Source organism: Lepeophtheirus salmonis, chromosome 3, assembly GCF_016086655.4.
Source record: "Lepeophtheirus salmonis chromosome 3, UVic_Lsal_1.4, whole genome shotgun sequence".
NCBI classification, from domain to species: domain Eukaryota; kingdom Metazoa; phylum Arthropoda; class Copepoda; order Siphonostomatoida; family Caligidae; genus Lepeophtheirus; species Lepeophtheirus salmonis.
In genome coordinates, this window is record NC_052133.2 from 18,981,166 (window position 1) to 18,995,691 (window position 14,526).

At 32.0% G+C, this 14,526-nt stretch overlaps 1 protein-coding gene and 1 non-coding gene across 3 annotated transcripts in view; one reads left to right on the plus strand and one right to left on the minus strand.

Annotated features, from left to right (window-relative positions):
• LOC121113979 (cell adhesion molecule Dscam2) overlaps window positions 1–14,526 on the minus strand; it is a 186,274-nt gene that overhangs the window by 17,094 nt on the left and 154,654 nt on the right. The window lies entirely within an intron of this gene.
• On the plus strand, window positions 135–207 carry TRNAM-CAU (transfer RNA methionine (anticodon CAU)). The gene has a single exon. It is a non-coding gene; the product is annotated as a tRNA-Met (tRNA).

Genomic DNA, 14,526 nt, shown 5'->3' on the forward strand with positions numbered 1-14,526 from the left:
ATCGACCTCTTCTACAGTCATAAAGGGGAAATAAAATTTGATTAAAAACTAAGAAAATGGATTACATTGTATCAGAGTGAAAATTCCATATTTTACAACAATAAATTGTAAAAAAAATTACAATGTGTTACCCAGCCTCGGTAGCGCAGTAGGCAGCGCGTCAGTCTCATAATCTGAAGGCCGTGAGTTCGAGCCTCACCCGGGGCATTAATTTTTTACCCGTTAAATCAATAAATTAATTTAATTTGTTAAATTATTTAATTAAAACATACGACTTTTGCAAACGAATATTTTGTGTTTCCCTTTTTTATGGGTAAATAAAATTGATCGATAAAGAGTCTCATACAAGAAAAATAATACATAATGCGACTGATATATTAATCAATGACACGTATACATACACTTGCCCTAAAAATTATTCATACCCTTGTTAATTTTTGTGATGAAACTAACACATTTTTGTCAAGTATGTTTATTGGTTATTATATGTGACCAATAAACCAAAGAATGACAACAATATCCAAATATAGAGTCCCATAACTCCATAAGTATTTCATTGAAAAAATGCCATGTTTAAATTTGTCCTACTCTTTGTAATAGCTGAACAAAAATGTCCAAAATGTGTTACAATGAAATAAATACCTTTTTGTTGATAATGATACAATTATTAAAAAAAACAACCTTTTTACAGATGAGTAAATATAGAGAAAAAGGTCTTCGGGTTATACTCAATTTTTTGACAACATGGTTAATAAGAAGATTCTCTGCGAGGACCTGTGTCAGTGTCTTGTGTGTCCCCACAATCAATAAAAAGATTACAAGGTTAGTGTTCAAAGCATTGAAATGGTCCTGAAGTAACCGTCCAGAACATAATAAACAAACACAATTGGTTCAACATTAATAAATCTCAGCGGGGGTGGCAGGAAGCGTAAGGTGTTCCCCAAAACTGCAAGAAAGCTATGCCAAGGCCAACAACAAACACGTACACCAGATAAAGTCTTATTGGAAACGCTTGACCAGGTAGTAGCGATGGTGGGTCGGTCCACCATTGACAGAGTCTTGCATATGAGAGGTCTGTATAGACGTCCCCTCAGAAGACACCTCAACCGGGAGGGGGAGGGGCACGTTGGTATGGCGTTTGCTTAGAGGTTATCAGAAGCAAGATCCCAGCTTTTGGTAAACTATCCTGTGCTCTGATTAGTCTCTAATAGTTCCATAATAAAAATATATACGCATTAAAATTAACAAAGTAATTTTGAGAACCTGTGTATTTAGTACTTCAATTGTGCAAATATATTTACATGTACAATATTTGGAGATACATATATCTTTAAGTAGATGCATTTCATACCATATGTATTTAAAATTACAGTAAAATATAAATCATAACTCGTTATGATTTATGTTGCCATTGTAATCTTTTTCTTTTTTTACTAAAAAATAGATAAAGTATAATATACAGACTTTATCCTCATTATTTGTAAGCATGATTCGTAAAAATAGTTGAGTAGTTAAAAAATTGCAATGTATGATAACATTGCAGAAATGAAGAAACATGTTATCTTGTTTTGTAGTCATAGCAGAAAGATAAGCAACTCCTAATTGTGGTTTTTGTAAGTCGTCAATTTTTCTATTTCATTTATCTCTGATTTGTAACTACCGGTAGTACCCGGCATTTCCCGGAATAATAAGGCGTCAGCTAAAGAACATTTTACTTTAGCTATATAGAAGATAACTCCCCAATACCCCCTCTGTTTTACTCTCTATTTTTCATGAGCACATTCAAACGTATATACTCAGTACTTATATGTTATCTCCTCAAGAATGAAAGCATAATAATAAAGGTTTGAGATTGTTTTTTTAATATGATGGGATGACTTTTAAATGAACTGTTCTGATGAGTATTTTAGTCTTTAGAGTGCATACTAACAAAAGCAATCAATCTTCATTTTTTTTAATGGTCCGTTTATTGGTCAGATGGAGTTGCACTGAATAAAAATAAAGAATAAAAGACTAGCAGTCACGAATTTATCACTTATTCCTGCACAGTCCTTGCAAGGAACATTGAAGAATATACATCCTGACGATATTTGAAGTGGCGAAGTGAATCGCTTTCCATCTTTTACTTTTAAAATTTAACCCATGATTCTCTTCTTCCACGACATGGGCAGGCCCAATATTTTTAAAGACTTGTCGACAAATTTTGTCAGCTTCCTCCTTATAATTTAATGCAAAATACATTCTCAAATGTCATGGAATTGTCAACAGCTCTCTTTAGTGGATAAAATTTTTTCACAAAGTTGAACATTGAGCCGGTGCTCAAATCGTGAAAGGCGATAATGCCCCTCGATAAGGCTAACCATTCTAACTGTTTTGGTTCCACGATGTTTTTAAAATAAAACTTCTTTTTAGAATTCTGTCGCACCACATCAATGGTGGAAGTGGATGAAAATGACAGTGTACCTTTCCAAATAATCCTATGTGCTGTCGCTAATGATGGAGAGAATTCCACCAAGTAATCATTTATAAAATCTGTTCCCAGCATAACCCATGTATACATCGGGTGTGAGGAAATAGTAGCTCGCCACTCAGTCTCTGGATGTCTTGAAACGTCAATTAGAACGTTTTGATATACTTTAGAAAGATAATCCTCCCCCCATAAGAGATCTAGGTCGTTTGATTGAGAGTAAATAGATCCTATGAAGAAACATATTAAGCCAGTAGTCTTCTTCTTCAGTTACTCTTAAGCGAGCCAGGGAATAGTTGTTGCCTTATAGAGGATATTAGGAATAATTAAGAAATTATATAGGTCAATCCTCTTTTGAAGATTGAAACTTCTCCATTGGTAAATGGAAGACCATACACACTTTTTAGGAATGCCCAGTTTGAATAAGAGGCACCTATTGAACCCCATACAATTCCCTCATAGTCTATGACGTCACTATTAAAAGTGTGGCGGAAGAGCTGGTATAACCTTGTATTTCTATTAACCTTGCCATACATGTACATTGTATGTTATATTTCATTAATACGGTTTCTTTATTATTTAGTATATCAAAAATATACATATGTATACAATACAACCTATATACAAGTTTGAGGCTAAATGCATACGGTTGCAATATTTCATTAATACGATTAACATTATTAATTTAGATCAAAATATGATTATAATATACATCAATGTGAACTAAATCCTGTACACCCTGTAACTGTTTTTCATACAGACACAAAAACTTTGTTTTATTAATATGTATATATATATGAAAGTTTAACTCCCTATGCAACAAAATTCAGTCCTTGGAAAGCCCGACGGCTAAAATCCACATTTACCCAACTAATAGGAACTCCCGATTTGTAAAAAAACACCCCCGATAATTAACGTGGTTACTCTTTATAATTTGAAGATGTTTGAGAGGAGAGTATCTTAGCTACCATGGTGTTTTACTATATCAGCTGCAACCCGCGTTGAGAAGAAGGTAATACACATAAATCCTACTCCGTATACAGCAATGACATATAGGCTGGAATTACTTTGCACTATGACAACTTTAAAAGAAATACCTAAGTGTTTATATTCTTTTTTTTTCTCTTGTTCTAATGACATTCCGTCCTAAAAAGATTAAAAAGTCCTGGTCCTTAGTAAAAGAATCCCTTTGTAAGTTGGTATCAATCCCTTAGCAAGGTATTGATTTTTCAATAATTGAATATGTCAATCAATATCATCAATTATAGAGATGAGAACATATTAATACATTTAATAAATATTTGTCCCTATTCATCGTCAATATCTTGACAAATTTAAAGTGGAGATTTTGATCTTTAAATTTTTATTATTATTAATTTCTTTCATAATATAATTGATAAGCTTTTGATTAAAAAATAAATTAAATAGCTCCCTTTGACAGAAATAACGACTTACATTGCAATGAGTCTAAAGTCCTACAGCTGATACAAGGAATCTATAATATTTAGAAATAACACATGCTACCTTTTTTCAATCAAGCGTAGAACGCAATCAATAAAAACACATTTATTTTTGTGAGCTGCTTATATAAGAGGGTGAGGTCCCCCCCCTCTCAATGTAAAGATAGCAACACTCGTAAATAAAAGTTAATCACATCCATCTTACGTCTGTTACTAGTTACTCACCAAAGTTTCCCCATTTTCGACGGCAAGTTGTTATGTAAGAGTGGGTTGAGTGAATTAATGTGAGTGATTTTGTGCAAATCGACAAAATTTTGTATCGAGCTATTATTAAATATTTGTTTTTAAAAGTGTAAACTTTAAATTGATTCAAAGAATGGTGAACATATAAAGACTTATTGTGCTACATTTTGACATGTCTAAGCCAATCCAACTCTGAAAAAACGCTGAGTACTATTTTGACGTTTTACAGAGATGGAAACATCGTTGGGATAAATGTGTTGAGTTACAATGAGATAATTAACAGCCCCTTCAATGATAATGATCATTATCACATAGAGGAAACGCCAGCGCCCTCAAGCTATCTATTTTTATATTAGCCCAGGCTACAGAAAGTCACACCACCTTGCAGATAATATATACATATTTTGTAGTTTTCTCATGCCCTGTTGGAGACTGCAAAGCTTTAAAACAAAGATAAAAACGTGCTTGTTAGCTTGAGGAGATACGTAGTCAAGATATATTTTTTACACGCAAGACTTCGCTTTTTATGATACCACAAAGAATGTCATTTTCTCATTTTCCCTTATGCTGTATGCAAATTTTTCTTCCCTCTGCAGAGTTTACCTTATTATTTCCGTTAAAAGGGTGAATTCATGGAGGGTGTATAGTTAGTTAGGGAGTAATATTCAACGCTACAAGTAGACATAAAAAAATTGCCATGATCACTACCTTTTACAAATATTGATCAGGTGGTCTTCGTTTCGATACTTTGTTTGAAGTGAGAAATGTAATCGGCACACTACTAGTTGATTTCAAAGTTTTTTAGATTTATTTAACAATAAAATCGTTTGATTTATAGCTCATTAATATAAATATACATTAAATTTTTAGCCCACAAGGATACAAACTGTTTAGATAACTTCAACTTCCGTTAATGAGGCTTCAAATCTGTCTCACTTGTATCCTTGTAATATCATATATTTTCATATCATTTCATAGAAACAATATTAAATTTATAAATTGCTATGAAGATACTTGTTATTTTAAAGTTATAATAATAAGAAACCATAGCACTAAGGGTCATAACACTCATTTTACATACATATTTATGGGTAGATATGTAGTTAACAATAAAAAAATGTATATAAACTAAAAAAAAAAAAGAAGAATGTTTGAAACAGAAGAAGAAGATCAAATTAGAACAAAATCCCTTTTCCAGTAAAGCAATAAAAAGTAAAAGAGGCAAAGAAGGCCAAACCTTAACTGAAAGTATACGAGTCTGGATCGAAATCAATTACATTTTATTACTCCCAAAGAAGAGTCAGAAACACGGATGTAAATCCCACGGTTTTGTGTTCTCTGTTCCCATTAAGCTTGAGGGATCTTTATCTACATATATATTTTTTATTACATATTATTGAATTGGATCCTCTGAAGGGGGAAAAAAAGATTTTAGTTTGATTCATGGTAGATGCAAAAGAAAAAGTCGTAGTACCTTACAAAATGATTTCCTACGGCCTCCCCCCACCCACCTACCTAATACATATGAGACGAGAAACTCACAGCCTCCTTCACATAATGAAAAATCGAAATCCCTCTCCTCCTACCCTCATAATACAGGGTGGTTCAGATAAATTGGGTAAATCTTGAAAGGTTTATAACGAATGAACTAGATTGTGTAAAAACAATTTTTTTTTATTATGTGAAAGCTACATTTAATACCATACAATTATTCATGATTAGATCCTCCTTCCTTGATAAACTCGGCCACATAGCCCCAGAAGTTTTGGCAGGACTGGGCAACCTCTTGCAGATCAAATATTTGCATTGTACTGGTTTTGGTTTTGCAATTTTAATTTACATTCGCTGGATCGATAGAGTTGCCCAAGGAATCAATATACACATTCCAACAAGACAATGCACCAGCCCACAAGGTCAAAAAAGTGCAGGATACCCCGTCCATAAAATGTCCTCGCTCTTGAATCCTAGATTTTAGGCCTGCAAACAGCTGGGACCTGAACCCATATTAATTCTATCTCTGGAGGAGGGTAGTGCATGACGCCTATGACAAGTATTATTTGTCTGTGGCGCCTGTAGAGGTCTACCCAGACGATGGTAAAGCAGGATCTGCACGAGGTCGCCTGGGTCTACCAAAGCTTCCGGTTCACTGTAGCCGATGTTATCAAGAAAGGCAAATCCCATTATAATAATTGGATGTCATTAAATGTAGCTTTCAACCAATAAAAAGTTTATGCTTCTAACCTCTCTAGTTCGTTCGTTATAAGCCTTTAAAGATTTTTCCAATTTATGAGGAGCCACCCTTTATATTCTTTGCGTCTTCACTTCACCTGGAGAAGTTATTTTATTATTATTACGCCATCTTCCAATTCCATGATAGATAGAGAAAGTATGGTATGAAGGCAAACTTATATAGTGTACCTTAATTCAACATAATCAAATAACCACATGCTATTAGTCGATTACAAAAATAAGAGATCCCGATATCGGGGGTAAACACAAACAATTTCCTACAATACCCGGAGTGAAAAAATGGTCTAGAATCCCCAATAGATACTTTTGCTACACAAGAGTTTTTTGGCATTTTCTTTTCGACCGAAAGGTAAAGATAATAAATAAAGATTACTATGTATGGAGGTAAAGAAAAAGTAAAACTTTAATATTCTGAAAAAAAACATAAAATACTTGACTATCTGTATACTTTTTATACTAAATCAATGTCTCTTACAATTAGATATTGACAATTAATCCATAACCCATTTTTCATGAAATTTTATTTTGCCCATTATTAAAGGCTTTGTAGACTTCAATAACCCTTTAGAAAGCTTTTTTTTTTGTATATAAACTGATACATATGTATGTTACATACTATGTGTGTTTACTGTTGTGCTTTTTTTCGCAATCAAACTTGCTCAAATCAATAAAATAAATAGACAAAAAACTTCATTTTATCAAAAGAATTTATCACTAGTAAATAAGTTGTATTAAAAAAAGATATAAAATAATAATATTTATTGTTTATTTAGGATTTCTATTGAAATTTTATTTATTGTATTTTGAATTATATTTATAGAACGACAATCAAGCAACATTTTCTATAAATCCTTTATTTTATACAAAACTATACAATATAGGAGTGAAAAAACCCCAAACAAATATATGCACATGCATTCCTTATTTGTATTTAATAATATTGTATTCATACGAATAATAACTTTGGCACATTGGAAGAAATTGAGGAAAAGAGATAAAATTATTCCTTTTATTCATCGTCCCACTAAATTCTTTTTTTAAATAATTACATTATCTTAGTTTAAGAGCACTGTTATTATTTTTTATACATAAGGGAATAAATTCGGCATCGCATCGATGTACAACAGTACTCAAAAACGGAAGAAAGTCCCTATATATTACAAGTTTAAATAGAGTCTAAAGTCTTTTTTATCGAGTCTCGAGTAGAGTTCAAGTCTTTGCTAACTAGTACAATTAATCGAATATATCAAATTTTGTCATACTTATTGAAGATAAGTTTAAGATATGATAGCGTGTAAAGGAGACAGTTGTAAGAACTGATGCAATTTGCCTCGTGTTGTATATTTTCCACTATTATTTTATATAATCACACTTCACAGGCTGCATTTTTTTTGGCCAAAGTAGCCTTAAGAGAGGTTTGTGAGGCTAATATTATCCGATTTATAATGCAGATCACTGATCAATAATATATAATTTATAACATAGGGTGCAGCAACATTACCTCCTATTTACAAAGCGTTGCGTAGCAGGTTGGCTATAATTTCATACTAAAGGCTAGATTCTAAAGTTTTTTTTTGGAAATACAGTCAGTCACTATCCTGTGTTGGAGTAGTGGTGAACGTGCACAGTGGTTAATTTACTTACGCCAGCCTATCTTTAAAATATATGTGTCTTTTTTCAAATAGATTGGTAGGAAATACAAACTACAAAAGGCGAGAAATAGCCCAAGAAATAATTATATACAAGTTTTGATTGTCTCAAATGCCTAATAGTGGTAGTTTCAACTAGAATCAGTTATATAACTTTATTATTTCATACCTACAATAGAATGGGAAGTTTAAACTGTAACGACATCACACTCAATGAGCTACTGGAGAGTATCCTCGATTCATGAGACTCATAAAGCTGTCTTACCTTTTGATGAACTGTTGATGAGCTTAGGGAGGGAAGGAGGAAACAGTCTGGTTAGTCGTTCGATTAGAAAGAAGACTAGCTAGCTTTTCGAGGGATTGCAAAAGTAAGAGATCGAGCAATCAAAGAAAATGTGCCAATTATGTCCTTACCTTCTAAATACAGGAACATTCAAGCCAAATTCTATCTCTGAAGTCAGTGCACTTGGCTGGAAGTGATACTGTATAATGAAACACTCAAAGATAACTCACCAACTGCACCACAAGCTCTTGTGGAAATCAAAAGCAAGAAACGGCACCTTTACAATGTAGATTGCCTCAAGAATATATTCTATGAGGTTTTAAATAGACTAAAGGTTGTTATTAGAGTGTAGACACACAAATGAAAGAAGATTCTTACTAAAAGATGTCATCGCTTGCATTGAATTTAATGTTGATATGCTTTGGTGTTGATAGTCGAGTTAAAATCAGTCAAACTGACTGAAAAAAACGGGTGCTCATAACAAAATAATTTACTTAGAGTGATTTAAAAGAGAACAACAAATAATTTCGATCCATTGACACAAAAATTAACCAAGAAGACTCCTATTAGAATCTATTTTATTCAAATATATATATTTAGGACTTTATCAGAGACAAATAGTATAACAATAACCAAAAATAAGAGAAGGCAGAATGGAGCAGTTTCTCCGGCGTTAAAAAGTACGTTAAAATCCATAATTACATGATATTAAATACAAATGTACGCACCCTTGCACCATACCCACCATTTGTACTATTCTAAACTTTAATAATGCTTATAATTATCTTATATCAAAATTTTAGCATCAAAGGTACTATAAAATGAAAATAAAGTCCCAAATTAATGTGAATAAAATAACGAAAATTCCTATTTGGGCTTCAGAAAATCTTTCATAAAGTCAGTTCTACTCATTATTTTCGAAAGCAATTTTTTTGCATCTAATGCACAGGGCATTAATTTAAAAATAATACATTTTAAGCAAAATGTATGATTTTGTTATATATAGTCTCCTTACCCATTATGGTGCTTTAGTTGTTAAAAATAAATATTGCCAAAAAAGGGGTTTGATGGAATATTTCATACAATTAAACTAATTACAATTTTGAATTTACCAATTTTTTTGAACGCGAATAACTCCACGGATAATAATACTAGAGGCCTAAAATTGGTGCAGTTTGTCCAAATCGAGAAATTAAAACCAGATATATACTGGAAAATTCAATTTTTTAAAGATATTTGCAGAATCACCAATAAGTACTTTAATCATCCAGAATTATAAAAAAAGATATGTTACCAATTTATTTTTTAATTTTTTTGTGCAAACAACTATCCTTTAAAAACTTCTTAATGAAAAGCTTTTAAAGTAAACAATAAAAGAAAAAGTGACCGGATAATAAAATATTAAAGTTTTGTTTATTTAAGAATGGTGTACGTCGCCTATCTGATATGATTTTCAAAACTGTGTTAAACAAAATTTTAAATGTGTCCATGCTATTATTATAAAACAAAATTTGAATTACAAAAATTGTTTTCTTGCCTTTTGGAAAAGGAAGTTATCGTCGCACCTTGTATGTTAATGTGCTATAATTAATTGAAATTCAATAATTTAATACCCAAAAAGATTCAGTTATTTTTGTAGACAAAAAATATACCTTTAATCTAATTTGATTAATATTTACTCAAACTTTATTGCCTTTTAAATTGTGGACACCGTAGCCAGTGATAGTTGCAAAATGTGACGGGTCACATTCAGATGCAACTCTTAGACAAACTACTTATTAATAAAATCTCTAGATAAATTCAAAAAGTAGTATGCATATGTAGGTACATCGTGAAACTTACTTGATGTTAATATTCTATAATGTACAGTATGGTGAACCCTAACTGTCACAAAAGCAATTTTGGCAATGTGTAACTACATAAGTAATGTATTTCATAATGAAATAAGTAGAAATTGACTATTAAAATCTACAAAAGGTTTTTAGATCTTATTTCTCAAAGTGGCTACCATTGGTCTTCAATCACAGCTCCAACCTCGTTTTGAAGCCAGAGCACACCCTCCAGACAAAATCCTCGAACATGGGTTCCCACTCTAGGTCTACCGCACCCTTAAGGGCGTTTACAGATGGTTAGGTGGGCCCGTTCAATTTTTTTTCTAAAGTCAAGAGGGTTGAGATCGGGGGAGGATGGAACCTCATTTTGATCTCCCAGAATTTGGAATGGTTTTCAGAGAGCCCCATTTGAGTCTTCTTCACTGTGTAGTTTGGTGCTCTGTTCCACTGCCAGTCAAAGAGCCCCGAAGGGCAGTTGGTCTAAACCTCTGTACTCACCACCAAGAGGTGCTCCTCAGTCGCAAAGTGGTCTCAGTGGAGAACTAGATGGGTGATACCCTCGTCCCATCGAAACCTACAATTACAAGCATAATGAAAGTTTCAGTTGGGCCCACCTGTCAGGATCTTCATCCTAAAGTCTGGTGTAGTTTGTAGAACAACTGCTAGGAAGACATCCAAAACTTTATCTGGCCTCATACGAGGGCAAAGTCCGGACTACGTTCCTTCAGTGGACTCCCACAACCTTAGCGATGGATGAGGATTGCACTTGGGCAAAAACTAGGTCGATTATCTTCTGTTGATTGGTCTATTCTCTATTCCCATTGACAGAAGAGTAAATGGGAATAAATTTTGACTACCTGCTTCTAAAATGTCACTTGATAATATTATAGGGCTGTCATTATACATCCGCTCAAAATAAAGTCACATTGAGGTTCACCAAGTTGTATTACATTGGGTTTAATTTTTCAGCTGATTGCAAAGATCCCTACACATGGAGTGCTTGATTCTATTGATCGATATGTTTATTATATAAATAATTCTTCTGATGTAAACATCCCCCAAATAAATTACAATAACTATATTCGACAAACAAGTCAGAACCTCTTCCTTTCATAAAAATAAATTTGAAACAAAAACAAATAATACTGCTATTTGAAACAACAGTTGTTGTATTAATAAATTATGTATGGCCATTAATGAAAGCTATTCAGTACTTTAATTAAACAGGAGCACATTCATTTGTGAGTGTACATCAACCTTTCCTGTACCCTCTTCTCCTTTCTTTTTGGGCAATAAGTTTTTTGTTTTTCGTTAGGTATTTACTAGGGAAGGAAAGCCTTCCCCCTCTCATCCTCATTCCTTGATATAATTCCCAAGGGGTTCGATACATGATGACGAGGATGTCCCTCTCTTTTCCATGTATGCACAAAGTAGCCTCGATTCTATTTATTATATAAATTTATTTTTAATGAAGAGTGATTCCAGATAAATTCTATGATGTCCCATCCACCTCATCTCCTTTTAAGAGATCTTAAATATAAATCATTTTTATTTTATAACTAGTGACAGATATTCATTTAATCATTATTGTTGTAGTTGGAATGTGCTACTAAAAAACAAGCCAGATGCTCACAAAAAAAAAAAAAAAAATATAGGAGCTGATGATATTTGGAGATACCATTGTGATATATTTGTATATTTATCTAAATTACTCGTAATATCAAAAATAAGCATTGGAAACAATTTTCATGATCGGGGTATTTTTGAGAAGGTTGATACTTGCCTCAGATCACAGTATTTTTCATAGTACATGTTTGGTGGATCACATGAAAAAACTTACGTAAATTTCATTTTACGGTCTTATTATATTTGATCTAAAACAAGGGATAATTTTGCAAAAACAGGTAATTTAAAAAAAAAAATCGTCCTCCCACTCTTCACATATACATTCTCCCTCCCCCTTATAGTATCTATTCCAATATGATCCGATAATTTTATACCGATCAAATCAATCAATGAATAAACATAATATTTTTTCTTTGAAATATTGTGTAAAAATTATACTGCCAAAATAAAATATTATATATTTTCCGTTGCCATACAGATATGTTTCCAACTTATTTATGTAATATCAAAATAAAAAAAATATTGGCTTGGCTTTTACTCATAGGAAAATATTTAATGTTCAAATTATTATTCTAATGTCCATCCAAAAATTAATGTCAATTTACTTATATGTTAAATAAACTGTCTTTAGTTTTCACTCTGAAAATGTTTTGAGGAAGAACATTTAATAGCTAATAAATATATTTTGACAAAAGCTGCAAATCTTTAAAAAAATTCTTTATTAGTTTGTATGCGAGGGGGTGGGACTAGGACTAGAGACTTGCAACGCAACTGGAGTCCATATTTTAAAGACTTTCTACGTTACTTGGCTCGAAAGTAGTTTAAATTTTTAACTGGATCAAAAGTAATTATTAGAGTATAAATTACTTTTATAGAACTTGAATTGTATTCTATGAAAATATCTTAAGGATTCAATGGGATTCTATAAAAATATACAAGGACTAGTGAGCAGAGACTTGAGACTCGATATGGACTTGCGGTATGAGGACTTTCTCTCATATGTGGTTATTAACATTGCCATAGTTGGCACCGTGAAAAGGCGGTGTTTTAGAGGGGTAAATATCAATAAAAGGTCCACCTAACCATTCTATAATTTTTAAAATATAATATTCCAAATTTCTTTAAATAGAAAATGTTTTAATAGTAGTTTTAATTCAAATAAAGCTATACTATTGGCAAATTCCAGGAGTGTAGCTAAAATACACAAATAAGTTTCCATCAATTTAATTTATTGATTTTTTTCTGAAGACCAAAGAAAGGCAGCTGCCATACATAATTTTTATCCAATTAACACTTCTAGTTTTAAAGTCCCATTTGTATCTTCAGTTTGTACATATTGTAAACTGAATTGGGTGTTCTCTTTATATAATTTTTTTACTGAGAAAATGATATTTCCTTGGAGATATTTCATTTAATTATTTGACAATATAAGCTCCTTTATATACTTCCTTAAATAAAAAGCTGAATATATTTGAAGATTCAAATGAAATAAATGTTTTAAAAAGATTTATTCTCTGCAAATGATGTGTCAAGTTTATTAAGAAATAATTATGCCCCTCCTCTAAATTAAACAACAAGAACAACAAACTATCACAAATCAAAAATGAATTTGTATTTAATTATAACTTTGCCTTCTAATTTTAGAAAAATATATGAGTAAAGGACTTTTCACGAATATACAGCCTAACACTAGTTTCAAGTTAATGTTTTTTATTTCTCAAAATATCAATGAATTACGTGAATTTCATAGTTTTTATTATTCAATATCTGATCCTAAAGCTTTGCCGGGAGCAAAATTTTTAGAAATGAGTGTCTCAGGATCTAAATGATGTACAGTTTACCCGTATATGATATATTACTTTTTCCTTTGACGTAGGTAAATTTAAGTTTTTTTAGTAGGTACGAAACACAATTTTTATCTCTCATAAAGTTAGTTGCCAAATGGTTGGTTAATGCCATCATTATAGCAATTATATTTGACGTAAATAGTGTATAATAGGTATATTATGTATTGTATATGCTATATCTATCTACATATAATCATATTTTGCTTAAAGAGGTACTTAATCATCATATAAGTAGAAAAACAACCTATTTCACAGCTTAATTTTTATTCTTAGACGGTATATACGGCCTTGTTGTTAGGTTTTAAGGTTTGTTCCTTTTTAATGACAGATTCACAAATGCTTGTCTTGTTTCCAAGTATATACATATAAGTAGAGTTGTAGAAAATAAAACGACGTAGCTCAATGGACATTGCGCAATGTAAAAGTTATTTTCTGGAAGGCCATGTGCGTAGGTTCTTGTTTAGGTTGTTCCTAGAGAAGAAAGTATACAGTATTTGGACGATAAGTGTGCACCCTTTTCTAAATAGACAGCAAATCTTGAATCAAGGAGAAAATATGTCTTCTAAATTTTTTCGGATCCTAAATGGATTTATAAGCATAGTGGGGATTTATAAAATCCTAAAACATTTTCAATACACTGTAAGTGCTCAACCAAAGCCTTGTAAAAAGAGATTTTGCTTTGTGAGGACCCCTAAAGTAGTTAAATCCGTAAGAACACGAATCTATCTAAATTGAGTTCAATCAATGAATAGGATGGCTTATTCAATAGGAATGCGTCTTGAAACAAGAAGGAGATGGTCTAGGATGATCTTAAAATGAATTGCTACACACCCAGACACCAACATCAACTTTCTAACGATTAGAGAAGG